The sequence below is a fragment of the Macaca nemestrina genome, chromosome 11 (genome assembly GCF_043159975.1).
Source record: "Macaca nemestrina isolate mMacNem1 chromosome 11, mMacNem.hap1, whole genome shotgun sequence".
Classification (NCBI taxonomy): Eukaryota; Metazoa; Chordata; class Mammalia; order Primates; family Cercopithecidae; genus Macaca; species Macaca nemestrina.
The window spans coordinates 128,736,544-128,754,929 of NC_092135.1; positions in this window are offsets into that span (position 1 = coordinate 128,736,544).

The following is an 18,386-nucleotide window of genomic DNA, read 5'->3' on the forward strand; positions in this document are numbered from 1 at the left end:
AATGAATAGTTGATAGGAAACAATAAAAACAGCCATTAAGCATGAAAAAAAATACATAACTTTAGTAATTAAAGAAATACAGGCGACTATAGTTAATAATTTATCATATATTTCAAGATAACAGGCTGGGTGTAGTGACTCATGCCTATAATCCCAGCACTTTGGGAGGCTGAGGCAGGTGGATCACTGAGGTGGATCACCTGGGTCGGGAGTTCGAGACCAGTCTGGCAAACATGGTGAAACCCTGTCTCTACAAAATATACAAAAATTAGCTGGGGGGTGGTGGCAGGTCCCTGTAATCCCAGCTACTCAGGAGGCTGAAGCGGGAGAATTGCTTGAACCTTGGAGGCAGAGGTTGGAGTAAGCCGAGATGATGCCACTGCCCTCCAGCCTGGGTGACAGAGCAAGACTGTGTCTCAAAAAAAAAAAATAGCTTAGAAGAGATTTGGAACATTCCCAACACTAAGAAATGGTAAGTGTTTGAGGGGGTTGGTATGCTATGTACCGTCATTAGATCATTACACATTGTATGCATGTGTAATGCATGTAAACATGGTGGGCCAGGCACAGTGGTGCACCTGTATTCCCAGCTGCTCTGAGGGCTGAAAAGTCACTTGAGACTAGGGGTTTGAATCCAGCCTGAGCACCATGGCAAGTTTTAAAACTTTTTTTTTTTTTTCCTGAAATGGAGTTTTGCTCTTGTTGCCCAGGCTGGAGTGCAATGGCACAACCTAGGCTCACTGCAATGTCCACCTCCAGGTTCAAGGGATTCTCCTGCCTCAGTCTCCCAAGTAGCTGGGATTACATGTGCCCGCCACCACGCCTGGCTAATTTTTTGTATTTTTATTAGTGACGGGGTTTCACCATTTTGATCAGGCTGATCTTAAACTCCTGACTTCAGGTGATCCACCTACATCGGACTCCCAAAGTGCTGAGATTACAGCATGAGTGAGCCACCGCACTCAGCCATTTTAAAACTTTTAAAACCAAAACAGGCCAGGTGCAGTGGCTCACTCCTATAATCCCAGCACTTTGGGAGGCCAAGGCGGGTGGATCACCTGAGGTCAGGAGTTCAAGACCAGCCTGGCTAACATGTTGAAGCCCCATCTCTACTGAAAACACAAAAATTAGCCAGGTATGGCGGCGGGTGCCTGTAATTCCAGCTACTCAGGAGGCTGAGGCAGGAGAATCACTTGAACCCAGGAGGCAGAGGTTGCAGTGAGCCGAGATCGCGCCGTTGCACTCCAACCTGGGCGACAAGAGTGAAACTCCTTCTCAAAAATAACAAATAATAAAAATAAGACAAAATATCACATGTACTCCATAAACATGTACAATGTTTATGTGTCAGTTTTTTAAAAGAAATGCAAATGAAAACAACTAGATACCGTTTTTATTAAATCAGGTTAGCAACATTTAAATACTTGATTGGTGAGCCTATGGGGAAGGAGGCTGTGGGGAAGGAGGCTGTGGGGAAGGAGGCAGTGGGAGGCATAAACAAGGCAAACTCTTTAGAGAGTACCTTTGCAATAGCCATGAAAATGTAAGAACGTATCCTTCGATTCACCAATTCCAGTTCTTCAGGGTGTGCTCACAAGAGCCTGCAGAGAGGTTGTATACAAATGACCACACATCAATGATTGTGATAGCAAAAATAGAAAGAGCCAACTGCCTGTCAATAAGATAATAGGTGATGCTATGCAGCATTATAAAAAATAGGGTGGGACAGGCACAGTGGCTCACACCTATAATCCCAGCACTTTGGGAGGCCGAGGCAGGTGGGTCACCTGAGGTCAGGAGTTCAAGACCAGCCTGACCAACATGGTGAAACCCCATTTCCACCAAAAATATAAAATTAGCCAGGCATGGTAGCTAATGCCTGTAATCCCAGCTACTCAGGAGACTGAGGCAGGAGAATTGCTTGAACCCGGGAGGCAGAGATTGAGGTGAGCTGAGATCATACCGTTGCACTCCAGCCTGGGCAACAAGAGCGAAACTCCATCTCAAAAAAAAAAAAAAAAAAGAATGGGTGGGTCTCTATGTGTGGGTATGGAAATTGTCCTAATGTAATTTATTACTTAATATATTAGTCTGGTGCAAAAGTAAGCATAATTAAATATGAGTACTTTATTTAATATATTTAATATATTATTAAATAATGAAAGCAAAATACACAGCAGTGCCATTGCATAGTCTAATTTGTGGTTTAAGAGTTCACATGTTCTAAAATACACATAACCACTGTGAAAACGCATTTGCTCTTTTGAACTTTTGCAATTCTTATTTTTTAACCACACGAGTGTTACATTTTTATTTTTAAAAAGCTAGTTTTTTAATGAGAAAAAATGATGTAACAGATATAAAATGACTGACTTGGAACAATATTATTATGTGAAAAAAGTTGGGTTTCAAAACAGCATGTATATGATAATCACATTTCTTTCTTTATACATCTGTAATTATTTCCATATATATTTTTGTGCATTGCAAATTGAAAGAATTTAGCCAAAATGTTCATTGTGGAAATCCCCAGCTGTCATTATTTTTCCATCTGCTTCTTTGAACTTTGTGTTGTTCTGTAGCAGTTTCTCAGCCTCAGCACTATTGGCATTTAGGACCAAATACTTTTTTGTCCCGGGGACTGTCCTGTATCTTGTAGGATGTTTTGCAACATCTCTGGCCTCTACCTACTAGATGCCAGTAGCATCCCAACCTGTGACAAATAACATGTTTCCAGACTGTGACATGTTGCTTCTGGGATACAAAATCACACCCCCCACAACCACTTGATCTACAAGAAACATGATTTGTTTATGTAATTTAAAAATTTGTTTATGTAATAAAAAATAATACATTGGATAGAAATACAGATCAGCCCACCTCGGCCTCTCAAAGTGCTGGGATTACAGATGTCAGCCACTGCGCCCAGTGGTATTTTGTATATCAAAACATAGAAAATTACAGTAAAAATAGGCTATAAAAATAAAAATTGGGCTGGGCATGGTGGCTCACCCCTGTAATCCCAGCACTTTGGGAGGCTGAGGCGGGCAGATCACGAGGTCAAGAGATCACGACCATCCTGGTCAACATGGTGAAACCCTGTCTCTACTAAAAATACAAAAATTAGCCAGGCATGGTGGTGCACACCTGTAGTCCCAGCTACTTGGGAGGCTGAAGCAGGAGAATCGCTTGAACCCGGGAGGCAGAGGTTGCAGTGAGCCGAGATAGCACCACTGCCCTACAGGTTAGGAGACAGAGCGAGACTCCATCTCAAAAAAAAAAAAAAAAAAAGAAAAGAAAACAGGTATACAAAATACCATTGTGCTACAATTGCCTGCAGTATTCAATACAGTAACATGCTGTCCAGGTTCGTAGCCTGGGAGCGGTAGGCTATACCATGTAGCCTAGGTGCGCTAGGTACACCATCTAGATTGTGTAAGTACAACCTATGATGTTCACACATTGATGAAATCTCCTGATGCGTTTCTCAGAATATATCCGTTGTTAGGTGATGCATGACCGTACTTTGTTATGGCAGCCCCAGGAAACTAATGCGGTTGTCTACTCAGCATCCATTACCCTCTTACTAACGACACCCAAATTTTCGTTTGTATATTTGTCCCTTCTGCATACAGGAAACCATAGAGATGGCTTAGCCAATCAGCATGTTTTATTTTCTCCTCCATAAGTCATTGGTTTGGAGGTGGACACATCTTTAACTGGGGCAATCAGAGTGACTCTCAACACTCTCCCTTAGAATAGAGGCACAGAGGGCTCCTCGAGAAGGATGTGAACCACTAGACATGAACCAGAAAGCATAAGGCTTGGATTACATCTGGTAACAGCCATCTTCAGATGCAGCCAACAGGGTGGGCAACAGAGCAGAGAGACTTAAAGGCCCTGGGTCATGGGAGATGTCTTAAAACCACGAGATCAGTCTGCCCTGGAACAATGAACATCTTACAGTTAGTTAAAGGCTTTACAGTTTAAACCAGTTTAACTGAGATTTGGCGTTCCTGCAACCCAAAGCTTCCCAGCTGACAAGCTGGCAACACAGGGCAGATTGTACCACCTCAAGCCAAGTGAGGGGCTTTAAAAGAATCTGTTGGAGGCTGGCTGCGGTGGCTGGTGCCTGTAATCCCAGCACTTTGGGAGGCCGAGGCGGGTGGATCACCTGAGGTCAGGAGTTTGAGACCAGCCTAACCAACATGATGAAACACCATCTCTACTAAAAATACAAAATCAGTCGCGTATGGTGGCACACATCTGTAATCCCAGCTACTTAGGAGGCTGAGGCAGGAGAATCGCTTGAACCCAAGAGGTGGAGGTTGCAGTGGGCCAAGATCACACCATTGCACTCCAGCCTGGGCTACAGAGTGAGACTCCATCTCAAAAGACAAAAATAAATAAATAAATTACAAACTAAGGAGTCCCTTGGAGAGATAGACATGAAGGACTCGGGGCTGAAGCCACACCCAAAGAGTCTAAAGCCTGGAGGCCATGGCTGGAACTCACCCTGCTTGGCAAATACAGGAAGAGACATGACGGTGGTGGGAAGGGCCTGCACCAGAGCCTGGTGGGACAAGGATGGATGTGCATCTCCCGGAGGCCAGAGATGGGCTCGCTGAAGGGAGCTGGGCCGGGTCTCCTTGAGAGAGACTCTGCCCAGGAGAACCTGCTGCAAGTAAAGCAGGCGAATGAATCAGAAAGCAAGAGCCTTGCATTGGTGACCAATTGGGCAGCAGGAGTCATCCAGTTCCCTGGATTTCCCGCTTAAAATTATAACACAGCAGGTCAACCAAAGCCCTTCCTGCTCCTCACCTCTCTTCCCCTGCCCACTCTAGTTCTGCAGAGACCAAAAGGACAGGTGGTGAAGGAGGCCAGAGGTTGAGAGTCAGAAAAGCGATCAGACCAACTCCCCACGGTTCCCGGACTAAGACAGGCCCCAGCTGAAGCAGGATAGAGGGCGTTAGTAGGATAAAATATTGAATATTAGAAGAGATAAGACTTTTTTATTATTAAAAGGAGTCTTTTCTTATAACTAAAAGGTCCTGGAAAAACTATGGGCCATCCCCAGATTTTAACCAGGTCTAGTGAGCACTGTTGTGCCCACATCCCGGGCATTCAACCTATGCAGGAAGGCCTTGTATTGCCAATACCCGAGCGTCTGCCTGAGGGCTTTTATCCGGCCAGGGAGGGTGCTCAACCCTCGAGCAAGGCAAACAGGAAGTGCTGGAGGGGTCAAGTGCCTGGAAGTAGTCTTCAACCAAGGAGGGACAGGAAGTCATGGGCTAAGTACCACAGCTTCCTGCCCCCCAGTCGGGATAATGCTGTGACCTCTGGCCTGAAGACTCACTCTTTAATGGCCCATTCCCTTTCCTATCTCACTTCCTCACTATTTATACCCAGTTCATGCCTCAGGGTCTGTTTCCAGGGACACCCAAACCAAGACAGCAGAAATAGACAAGATGATGTCAAACAGCAGGTTTGAGTGGGCAGGAGGGCGGGGGTGGGCGTGGGATGTTTCCTGTCACTTGTCTATCCAATAAACCCATCACTTAATTATTTTGCTGATAATCAAGTTTCCTGCCTAAAACTTGGGGACAAGAGGTAGTGGGAGATTTTCATTCTCTTCCGCATGTTCACCACATCTTGAAACTGAAGCTGAAGAGAGTTAGATACTCATCACATGGCTCTTCTGACTTCTTCCTGCCTCTTGAACTTTCCGTTTCCTCCCGTGGTGCCCTTAAGAGTGGGGCGAAGTGCATACAGGGCTCGAGCTCACATGATGTGAGCTTATAGAGCTGGGGTACTTTGGCTGATCTTCGTCAGGGTAGCTAGTTTCCAACAGCCCAAGGGCCTTACCTTGTTTTTTCCTTTTTTAAAAACTAAAGTGTAATTTACCTACGGTAAAAATCAGTCCTTTTTTTTTTTTTTTTTTTTTTGAGACAGGGTCTCACTCTGTCGCCCAAGCCAAAGTGCAGTGACACCATACTGGCTCACTGCAGCTTTGACCTCCCTGGGCTCAGATGATCCTCCCACCTCAGGCTCCCGAGTAGCTGGGACCACAGGAGCTCACCACCACACTCAGCTAATTTTTGTATTTTTAGCAAAGACAGGATTTCACCATGATTGCAAGACTCAAAAAAAAAAAAAAAATTGTTTCTGGCTGGCACAGTGGTGCACACCTGTTATCTCAGCTATTCAAGAGGCTGAGGCAGGAAGATTGCTTGAGGCCAAGAGTTCAAGACTGCAGTGTTCTATGATTGTGCCTGTAAATAGCTATTATACTCCAGCCTGGGCAATATAGCAAGACCCTATCTCTAAAATTTAAAAGAAAAATTGGCCAGGTGCAGTGGCTCACTCCTATAATCCCAGCACTTTTGGAGGCCGAGGCAGGCAGATCACTTGAGATCAGGAATTCGAGACCAGCCTGGCTAACATGGTGAAACCCCATCTCTACTAAAGATATGAAAATTAGCCAGGTGTGGTGGCAGGTGTCTGTAATCCCAGCTACTCAGGAGGCTGAGGCACAGGTATGAGAATCGCTTGAACCCGGGAGGAAAGGGTTGCAGTGAGATGAGATCGTGCCACTGCACTCCAGCCTGGGTGACAGGGCGAGACTCTCTCAAAAAAAAAAAAAGGGGGGGGGGAATTTTTTTTTTTTTGAGATGGAGTCTTGCTTTGTTGTCCAGGCTGGAGTACAGTGGCACGATCTCAGCTCACTGCAACCTCCAACTTCCGGGTTCAAGCGATTCTCTTTTCTCAGCATCCCAAGTAGCTGGGATTACAGGCATGCGCCACCACACCTGGCTTATTTTTGTACTTTTAGTAGATACGAGGTTTCCCCATGTTGGCCAGGCTGGTCTCAAACTTCCTACCTCAGGTGATCCGCCCACCTCGCCTCCCAAAGTGCTGGGATTATAGGCGTGAGCCACTGCGCCCAGCTGAGAAAAATTATTTCTACTGGTTTGTTTCTAGTTTGTAAAAATCCCATTGATTCTTGCATATAGACTTTGTATCCAGCAACTTTTGCAGCTGAGTCTTAACTCCCAGAATAAAGGGTGGGACATTCCTGATTCGGTTCATGCCTAAGAAAGCTCAGTGACAGGCAGATTCTGAAAGTGATGTTTCAGACTAGAAAACAATGGAGTGTCTGTGTTTTCAAGGATCTGTGGGCTTTCCCCCAAAGCTTTCTATTGCCTCTCTCCACTCCTGAGTCATTTACCAGGCTCCCAGTGCATCATGGGCAACTGGGAATCCAGGAAATGGAACTTTAAGTTAGAGCCAGACTAGCTGGGGGAAGGGCAGGCATGAGGAGAAGGAGCGGTGGTTCAGCTTCTGTGAATCCACGGAGGCCAGAAGTCCATCCTCCAGCTTCCTATCTTCCCCCCTACATTTTCTCATGCTTATTCTCATTTCTCATTACAAAACGGATGTGAGGTGATGCACAAAACTGCCTACAATTTGGAAAGACAAAATTAGTATAGAAGCCTGAAAAACACAGGAAGATCCCTTCTCTACAAAAATATTTTTTAAAAAAATTAGCCAGACATGGTAGCACACGACGACTGGAACCTCAGCTATCTGGAGGCTGAGGTGAGAGGATCGCTTGAGCTCAGGAGTTCGGGGCTGCAATGAGCCATGATCATGCCACTGCACTCCAGCTTGGGGAACAGAATGAGACCCTGTAAAAAAATGAATATATAAGGAAATTGAAGGGAAATGGGGACACAGACATAAACTGAAATCAGGCTTGGGTGAGCAAAACTATGGATGGAAAACACATCAGAGTCTAGAGGTTTGGAGAAGCCAGAGTCAAAGGCAATGCCAGGGCCAGAAGCAGACCCAAGGCTGTGCCTCACACCTTAGGGAGTCGAAATTTATTCTGACCACTGTCATCTCTTCTCTAGATGACTGCATTCACTCCTCTCTGTTCACCTGGCTTGTAGCTCCGCTTCCTCCGCACAATCTACTGTCAAACTAGCAGGCAGAGAGATCTTTTAAAAACACAAATCAACTCCAGAATGGGAGAAAATATCTGCCATCCACGTGTGATTAAGGGTCTAGCCTAGGCTGGGTACGGTGGGTCATGCCTGTAATCCCTGTCACACGCATCCTTGTAAAGAGACCACCAAACAGGCTTTGTGTGAGCAATAAAGCTTTTTAATCACCTGGGTGCAGGTGGGCTGAGTCCAAAGAGTCAGCGAAGGGAGATAGGGGTGAGGCAGTTTTATAGGATTTGGGTGGGTAGTGGAAAATTACAGTCAAAGGGATTTTTCTCTTGCAGGCAGGGGCGGGGGTCACAAGGTGCTCAGTGGGGGAGCTTCTGAGCCAGAAGGAATTTCACAAGGTTAATCCATCAGTTAAGGTAGGGCAGGAACAAATCACAATGGTGCAATGTCATCAGTTAAGGCAGGAACCGGCCATTTTCACTTCTTTTGAGATTCTTCAGTTGCTTCAGGCCATCTGCATGTATACATGCAGGTCACAGGAGATATGATGGCTTAGCTTGGGCTCAGAGGCCTGACATTCCTGTCTTCTTATATTAATAAGAAAAACAAAACAAGATAGTGTTGAAGTGTTGGGGCAGTGACAATCCCAGCACTTTGGGAGGCCAAGGTGAGTGGATCACCTTGTCGGAGGCATCTGAATCAGAGCGACTCCATCTTGATTAGAAGCTGTGTAAAATAAGGCTGAAACCTACGGGGCTGAATCCCCAGATGGTTAGGCCTTCTAAGTCACTGGATGAGATAGGACGTCAGCACAAAATACAGGTCATAAAGACCTTGCTGATAAAACAGGTTGCAGTAAAGAAGCCGGCTAAAACCCACCAAAACCAAGAGGACCAAGAGAGTGACCTCTGGTGGTCCTCACTGCTACACTCCCACCAGCGCCATGACAGTTTACAGACGCCATGGCAATGTCAGGAAGTTACCCTATATGGTCTAAAAGGGGAGGCATGAATAACCCACCCTTTGTTTAGCATATAATCAAGAAATAACCATAAAAATAAGCAACCAGCAGCCCTTGGGGCTGCTCTGCCTATGGAGTAGCCATACTTTTATTTCTTTACTTTCCTGATAAACTTGCTTTCACTTTACTTTGTGGATTCGCTCTGAATTCTTTCTTACACAGGATCCAAGAACTCTCTCTTGGGGTCTGAATCCTGACCCCTTTCCAGTAACATCCTGAGGTTGGGAGTTCGAGACCAGCCTGGCCAACACAGTGAAACCTCATCGCTACTAAAATACAAAAAATTAGCCAGGCATGGTGGCGTGTGCCTGTAGTCCCAGCTACTCAGCAGGCTGAGGCACAAGAATCGCTTGAACCCAGGAAGTGGAGGTTGCAGTGAGCTGAGATCGGGAAACTGCACTCCAGCCTGGGTGACATACTGAGACTGTCTCAAAAAAAAAAGAAGAGGGAGGGGGTCTAGCATCCAGAATATTTAAAGAACTACTACAACTCAATAAAAGAAACAAGTAACCCAATTTTAAAATGCGCAAAAGACTTGAATAGACATTTCTCCAAAGAAGTCATAAAAATGGCCAACAAGCACGTGGGAAGACGCTCAACATCATTAGTCATTAGGGAAATGCAAATAAAAACCACACCTGCTAGGATAACTATACTCAAAGACACAATAATGCGTATTGGTGTGATTGTGGAGAAATTGGAACCTTCATATTTTGATGGTAGGAGCTTAAATTGGTGCAACTACTTTGGAAAACAGTTTGGCAATTCTTCAAAAGGTTCACAGAGTTACCATGTGACCCCCAAAATTCTATCCAAGGTAACTGGAATACTATGAAGCAATTAAAATGAAAGACTTGGCCGGGTGGGGTGGCTCACGTCTGTAATCCCAGCACTTTGGGAGGCCAAGGCAAGTGGATCACGAGGTCAGGAATTCAAGATCAGCCTGGCCAAGATGGTGAAACCTCGTCTCTACTAAAAATACAAAAAGAAAAAAAAATAGCTGGTCATGGTGGTGGGTGCCTATAATCCCAGCTGCTCAGGAGGCTGAGTCAGGAGAATCTCTTGAACCCAGGAGGCAGAAGTTGCAGTGAGCTAAGATCGCACCACTGCACTCTAGCCTGGTTGACAGAGCAAGACTCCATCTCAAAAAACAAAATGAAAGATTCCTACAATGTGTGACAACTTGGATAAAATCTCATTCACCTACTGTTGAGTGAAAGAAGCGAGGAGAAATGAGTAGGAATTGTATGATTCCATGATATGAAAGTCAAAAATAGACAAAGCTAATTTTTTGACCTATGACAAGAGTATAGAAAGGAACCAGAAATCCTTGGCCTTGGAGATGGCAAGAATTAGGGCCCCAGTCACCACCTGGGCTCTGGAATTTTCTTAGCTTTTTGTCTCAGCTTCTGTTTAGAAGTTAGCTTCAGTCTCTCCAAATGTCTTTTTCTTGCTTGCTTGCTTGCTTGCTTTTTTTTTTGAGACAGAGTCTTCCTCTGTTCCCCAGGCTGGAGTGCAGTGGTACAATCTTGGCTCACTGCAGCTTCCCCCTTCCAGGTTCAAGCAATTCTTCTGCCTCAGCCACCTGAGTAGCTGGGATTACAGGTGTGTGCCACCATGCCCAGCTAATTCCAAATGTCTTTTTCTACAATCCATGGCCCGTAGCAGACTCTGGACACACATATTTCCAGTCCCCTCATTTGGAACAAGACGTCTTTTCATTTACTTCCCATTCAAAAATTGCTAAGGAAGGCTTCTAACTAGCCAGAGATTATACTGACCCCTGGCTTATCTGGCCAACAATAGAATAGGCCGCTCCCATGAGGCCCCTGTGGTTGGAGTTGGAGGTGGGCAGAAGTCTCCTAAAGAAGGCCTCTCCAATGGCATATGCTGTTTCCAAAAGATGGATAGGTGCTAGGCAGACAAGCTCATAGATATCCACACCATTCAGATCCAGCTTTCTTATTCTGACCACTGTCATCTCTTCTCTAGATGACTGCATTCACTCCTCTCTGTTCACCCGGCTTGTAGCTCCGCTTCCTCAACTGATGCCTTCTTCCTTCCCAGACGGAGGATTCATGCCCCTGTCCTCTCCTAGGTTGGTCCACTCACACAAAATCTTACAAGCAGCTGGAGAAACACCATCAGGAAGCCAGGCTTGGTGGCTCACCCCTGTAATCCCAGCACTTTGGGAGGCCGAGGCAGGTGGATAACCCGAGGTCAGGAATTTGAGACCGGCCTGGCCAACGTGATGAAACCCCATCTCTACTAAAAATACAAAAAATTAGCTGGGTGTGGTGGCGCGTGCCTGTACATCCAGCTACTCAGGAGGCTGAGGCAGAAGAATCACTTGAAAGCGGGAAGCAGAGGTTGCAGTGAGCTGAGATCGCACCACTGCACTCCAGCCTGGGCAACAAGCAAAACTCTGTCTCAACAAAAAAGGAAACACCATCAAGTGTATCCAGGGTACACCGTGGTTTCTTCTCATTGCTGGTACTACTTCCTCCTCCAGGTGCCCAGTGGCATTTTCAAGCTTCAACTAATCCACAAGCTGATCCATAACTATACTTGCCTTGTCAATTCCGCAATGCCTACTCAATTTTTTGTTTTGTTTTATTTTGTTTTGCTTTGCTTTGTTTTGTTTGAGAAGGGGTCTTACTCTGTCACCCAGGCTGGAGTGCAGTGGTGCAATCTTGACCAACTGCAACCCCACCTCCTAGGCTCGAGTGGTTCTCCCATCTCAGCCTCCTGAGTTGCTGGGACCACAAGCGTGCACCACCATGCTTGGCTAATTTTTTTATTTTTTTGTAGAGACGGGGTCTCACCATGTGGCCCAGGCTGGTCCTCTGAGCTCTGGCGATCTACCCACCTTGGCCTCCCAAAGTGCTGGGATTGTAGGCATGAGCCACAGTGCCTGGCCCCTACTAAATTTTAAATATGTACCTTTGACCCAGTATTTCTGTTTCTAGAAATATATCCTATACCCACAAACATTATCGCAAGTATACAAATGTATATTCAAGGATATCCATTGCAGTATTGTTTATATAAAGGATTATAGAAATTGGGAGGGGATAAGTAGAATTTCAAATACCGATTAATAAGGAACTCATTAAATAAATATGTCTTAACAGACACAATGGAACATTTTATAACTGTTAAAAGAATGAGAGCCAAGGCTGGGTGAGGTGACTCAAGCCTGCAATACCAGCACTTTAGGAGGCCGAGGTGGGCAGATCACCAGGTCAGGAGATCGAGACAATCCTTGCTAACATGGTGAAACCCCGTCTCTACTAAAAATATAAAAAATTAGCCGGGCGTGGTGGCACACTCCTGTAATCCCAGCTGCTCAGGAGGCTGAGGCAGGAGAATCACTTGAACTCGGGAGATAGAGGTTGCAGTAAGCCGAGATCGTGCCGTTGCACTCCAGCCTGGGCGACAGTGTGAGACTGTCTAAAAAAAAAAAAGAAAAAAAAAAAAGAATGAGATCCTAATACTAAAAAAAGTTCAAGATATGTTAAGTCAAAAAGCAAGTTGCAAAACAATATCTATGGTAACATGATAATAAGGATGATGATAATAATAATATCTATGTTAGCAGATGCATATAAAAAAATCCGAGCAATAGACACAAATTATTAACAATAGTTAATAGGTGCTGGAAAAAGAGGTCGAGTGGGGAGATTTAGGAGAGACTTTCATATTTCTTTAGGATTTAAAGCATAAAATAATGGTCTGTTTTTTAAGAAAGGAATTTGAACGTTGGGGACAGTGTGACAGATGTTGTTTGATTGCCTTCCAGACAGATGTCTTGTGTCCGCAAGGTTGTTTAAGAATTCAGACTTATCTCCTTGTTCACTGACCCATAACACAACAGACTAAATGTTTGACATGGGAAAATTCTCAGGGACAAAAGAGCTTATTCAAGCAGACCTAACAGCTATGCGCTATCTCATAATCAGGAGAGAGACAGACGTGGTGCCTGTGCTGGGGGTGGGGACAGGCGGAGGAGAGGCTGCAGAGGGCTTACGGGGAACAGCAGCTCTTGTGGCCCAGGCTTTGCTGCAATTGATGCAGCAGTGGCCTGAACGGTGGAGATTCTGGGTGCAAGGGCACAAGGAGGAGAGTCCGGAAGACGGGGAAGCCTATGTGATTCAGAGTGCTTCAAATCACGAGCAGACACAATTAACAGAGAAAATGCAGAGGGCAAGATGCACGCATCTTGAAGCAGGTGACAGGGGAATCATGATCTTGAAATGAGGGCCTGTTTTAGGGAGATCAGCCTAAAACATGCATCCTCAGTTTTTCTTTCTTTGCTTTTTAAAAAGTTTATTTTTTTTCTTGTGGCAAAATACACAGAACATAAAATGTACCGTCTTAACAATTTTTGAGTGTAATGTTCAGTGGGTGTGAATTACGTTCATCTTGTTGTGCAACTGTGACCAGCGGAGGGTGTCCAAGTTCTTGGTGTCTTGAACAAAGAATTGGACAAAACGCTCAAACAAAGCAAGGAAAGAATAAAGCAACAAAAGCAGAGATTTATTGAAAATGAAAGCACACTCCACAGGGTGGGAGCGCCCCCAGCATAGAGGCTCAAGAGCCCCGTTACAGAATTTTCTGGGGCTTAAGTACTCTCTAGAGGTTTCCACTGGTTACTTGGTGTACGCCCTATTTCCTGTCATAGCTGAAGTGTTTCCATTTGATTTCGTTCTAGGAAATCAGCAAGAATCGGCCTTATGTTCCCTGCCTCCAGACCCTCTTCTCCTGCCTCACACCCATCACCACCATCCATCTCCAGAACTCTTTTCATCCTGTAAAACTGAAACTCTGCATCCATTAAATAGTAACTCTTCATTCTCCCCCTCCCCTAGCCCCGGCACCACCACTGTACTTCCTGTCTCTATGATTTTGACTACTCTATGTACCCCCATAAGTGGAATCATAAGGTATTTGTCTTTTTGTGACTGGCTTGTTTCACTTAGCATAATGTCCTCAAGGCTCATCCTTGTTGCAGCATCTGTCAAAAGTTTTTTCCTTTTTAAGGCTGAATAATATTCTATTGTATGGAGAGACTACATTTTGCTTCTCCATTCATCCATCAGGGACACTTGGATAGCTTCCATGCTTTAGCTATTGAGAATAGTGCTGCTGTGAACATGGGTGTACAGGTATCTCTTTGAATCCTTGCTTCAGTTCTTTTGGGTGTATACCCAGAAGCCATCCTGGGCTTTTTTGATACGGGGCAGGTTATTTCTGAATAAGATGGCAGTAGTAATAATCCCTGACTTGCAAGCTGCCTTCTACTTTTCCAAGGATGTTCCCATCAAATCCTTCCCTCTTTTGATTTTCACAACCTGCAAGGGAGGCAAGGCAACTGGCATCCATATGGACATGGAAACCGAGGGCCGGGTTCCTGGTGTTGGGCTCCCCCACCCCTCAGGATGTGGCATTCCCTTCCAGGTCCCACCTGAGCACACAGGTCGCCGCATGCCCATTTCTGTCTATCTCAGTATCAACTCTGGCTAGCCTTCTACCATTTATTTTATTGTTATTGCAGCGAACATTTTTTTTATTGTTAGATATGAGTTGTAAATTTCTTTTCAAAGAATTAATATGTCAGTATGTTCAATTCTTTGCCTTCTACTTTTAAAATTCCTCATAAAACAACCTTTTTCGATTACTTACTCCACCCTAACTCATTCTGATCACCTGCTCCACCCCAACTCATTCCAATTACCTGCTACCTGTTCTGCCCTGACTCCTGCCAAAGCACTCACCCCGTCGTTCTCTTTAAGTTAGCCAATCAGAATTAGTTGAGCCCATGCGGTCTAACCCTAGCCAATACGGGAAGGACACAGCAGCAGGGGCCACGTGCCTCAGTGATAAGAACCCCTTCCCCTCCCTTGTCCAAATGTGCGCTCACCATTGTTCCATCTGTAAGGGTGCACCCTTTTACATAGAAGTAACTTGCCTCGTTGAGAATTGAAAAGAAAATTTTATATTCGAATGCTATTCCTTTTGCAGCACCGAAACTTTATACATAACAGTATCATAGACTCTTTCTGGAGGGAGGTGAGAAAGAGCTCTTTCCAGGTCCTTATATGTATAAATAGGCATGTCCACCAGCCCCGCTTTCTTCAAGGCGACTAGATGGGAGGGGCACTGGTTTCCCAGAATCAATTTTAATTCCATTAAAGTAGATCAGAAAATCGCTTATGCATTTCATCAGGAATGTTGATTATTTTTTCCCAGAAGGAAGTTGTTAATTGCATCACACACAGAAAGTTTTGTCCCAGACCAGTCTGGGGACAATTTTTCTTTTTCTTTTTTTTCGAGACAATCTCACTCTCTGTCGCCCAGGCAGGAGTGCAGTGGCACAACCTCAGCCCACTGCAACCTCTGCCTCCCAGGTTCAAGCTATTCTCCTGCCTCAGCCTCCCGAGTAGCTGGGATTACAGGCGCCTGCCACCATGCCTGGCTAATTTTTGTATTCTTAGTAGAGACAGGGTTTCACCATGTTGATCAGACTGGTCTCGAACTCCTGAACTCAAGTGATCCGCCTGCCTCAGCCTCCCAAAGTGCTGGGATTACAGGCGTGAGCCACAGCGCCCAGCCCAATTTTTCTTTTACAGATTGTTAGTGTACATAAAAGTCACCCTAGGTGCTTATTGAAAATGCCGATGTGTTCATAAAGGAGGGCGAAGTGGTTGCCTCCTCCATATCTCAGGTTTCACAGGTGACTCCGCTCCTCAAAGGTGACCCCTTCCCAGAACCACCTGCTCCGCGGAGGTCACTGGTCACTTGGCTGCTGGTCACACCAGGACCAAAGTCTTGGGGTATATGCAGCTGCCTTCCCCAGAGCCTCCGCAAAGGCAAGGGGGTGGGAAATAGTTCAAACCTGGGATAGAATGACCCTGCCTTCCTTCCCCAGACGAGCACTCCAACTTGGGTGTAGCCAACATCATTGAAATCTTGGGAAGACAGACAGGTCACAACCCATCCACGGTGGCAAAATAGATGTTCCTTTTCTTACTGAGCCTTACAGCCATTCTGCCAGCCTCCCACACAGTTGCTCCACTCCTTGGTGGGTGCCACGAGCCCTGCCCCCCAACCACCTAAACATCCTCCCCACTTTATCATGATGAGCAGACACCTACAAAAGCCACCTGCCTTGCTTCCCACCCCAGCCTGAACCTCGGAGGCCTTTCTGCGTATTCAAAGCTAGGAGAAGGTGCCCTTCCTGCCCTCCCCACCTATGAGGCAGGAGGTGGAGCTGGGGACTTGACTGCCTGTCACTGTTACCAGGTTCTTGGCGTTTTGAACAATGAATTGGACAAAACGCACCAAAAAAGCAAGGAAAAAATAAAACAACAAAAGCAGAGATTTATTGAAAATGAAAGCACACTCCACAGGGTGGGAGCGGCCAGAGCCAGTGGCCTTAAGGCCCAGTCACAGAATTTTCTGGGGTTTAAATACCCTCTAGAGATTTCCATTGGTTACGGTGTAAATGAAGAGGATGAAGTAAAGTTACAAAGTCATTTGTACACCCTTTGTGAATGAAGAAGATACTTCCTGTCATCACCGAAGTGTTTCCAGGTTCCCTGCCTCCAGGCCCTATTCTCCTGCCTCATCACCACCTCCTACTCACGGCTCTTTTTTTTCAGGTAGGATGTTGAGGTTCAGGATTGGCAAAGAAAATGGGCTCTTTGATATGAATGAAGCTGTCAAAGGCGTTTGAACCATAGCAACTCCATCTTGATTAGGAGCTGGCTAAAATGAGGCTGAGACCTACTGCCCTGCATTCCAAGATGGTAAGGCATTCTAGGTCACAGGATGAGATAGGAGGTGAGCTCGAAATACAGGTCATCATAAAAACCTTGCTGATAAAACAGGTTGCAGTAAAGAAACCGGCTAAAGCCCACCAAAACCAAGATGGCCATGAGAATGACCTCTGGTCGTCCTCACTGCTACACTCCCACCAGCTCCATGACAGTTTACAAATGCCATGCCAACGTCAGGAAGTTATCCTATATGGTCTAAAAGGGGAGGCATAAATAATCCACTCCTTGTTTAGTATATCTTCAAGAAATAACCATAAAAATGGGCAACCAGCCGTCCTCAGAGCTGCTCTGTCTATGGAGTAGCCATTTTTTTAATCCTTTACTTTTTTTTCTTTTTTTTTTCTCAGAGGGAGTCTCATTCTGTTGCCCAAACTGGAGTGCAATGATGCAATCTCAGCTCACTACAACCTCCGTCTCCTGAGTTCAAGCAATTCTCCCGCCTCAGCCTCCCAAGTAGCTAGGATTACAGGCGCCTGCCACCTCGCCCGGCTAATTTTTGTATTTTTAGTAGAGAGGGGATTTCACCGTATTGGTCTCGAACTCCTGATCTTAGGTGATCCGCCCTCCATGGCCTCCCAAAGTGATGGGATTACAACCATGAGTCACCGAACTTGGCCCTTTACTTTCTTAATAAACTGGCTTTCATTTTATGGACTCACGCTGAATTCTTTCTTGCATGAGATTCAAGAACTCTCTCTTAGGGTCTGGATCGGGGCCCCTTTCCTGGAATAAAGCCACCCGACCCTGCTCTCAGAGCTTGTTCCCTTTTTCCTGCGGCAAATGCGGCTCAGCAAAGGCCGCGGGACGACGCCAACTGCGACACAAAGAAGGAGCCCAGGCCAGCAAGACTTGAACATGCCTGGACTCCTCGCAGGGATCCCCCAATGTGGACTCTGCTACAAAAGTGAGGAAAAGGAAAACGGAATAAATCGAGTGTAAAGTGGACTGTGGGGCCAGGGGTGTCGGAAGTGGTGGATTCACTGGAACTGACTGTGGGATTCCACCATGACAGAAATGGGGCCTTAGATAGAGACTGAGGTGTGGAATAATTAAGATCTTTTTTGATTCAAACTCGAATCTGTAGCTCAGAAATAGAACTTGCTGCTACCCGTGCATTCAGCACCCAATATAATTCAGGAACTGTGTTGGGCACTGAGGATTAAATGTTTGAAAATGTGTTCTAAGGAGTGTAGGGTCCTGTGTGGGAGGCAGCCATGGGCAACCCCATACATGCCGCCTGGTGTTCACCCTTGAGGGCCACCCAGAATGGGAGAGTTGAGGAGGCATCCAGAGCCGGCGACCTTTGAGCTGCAGAATCCTGCGTTATTCCTGTAAGCCAGCAAACACTTTTTCTTTTTTTTTAACATTTTTATTTAACATTTAAAAACCTAGATATAAGAAAGTGGGCCAGGCGTGATGGCTCATGCCTGTGATCCCAACATTTTGGGAGGCTGAGGCGGGTGGATCACCTGAGGTCAGGAGTTCGAGACCAGCCTGGCCGAAATGGTGAAACCCCATCTCTACTAAAAATGCAAAAAATTAGCTGGGCATGATGGTGGGCTCCCATAA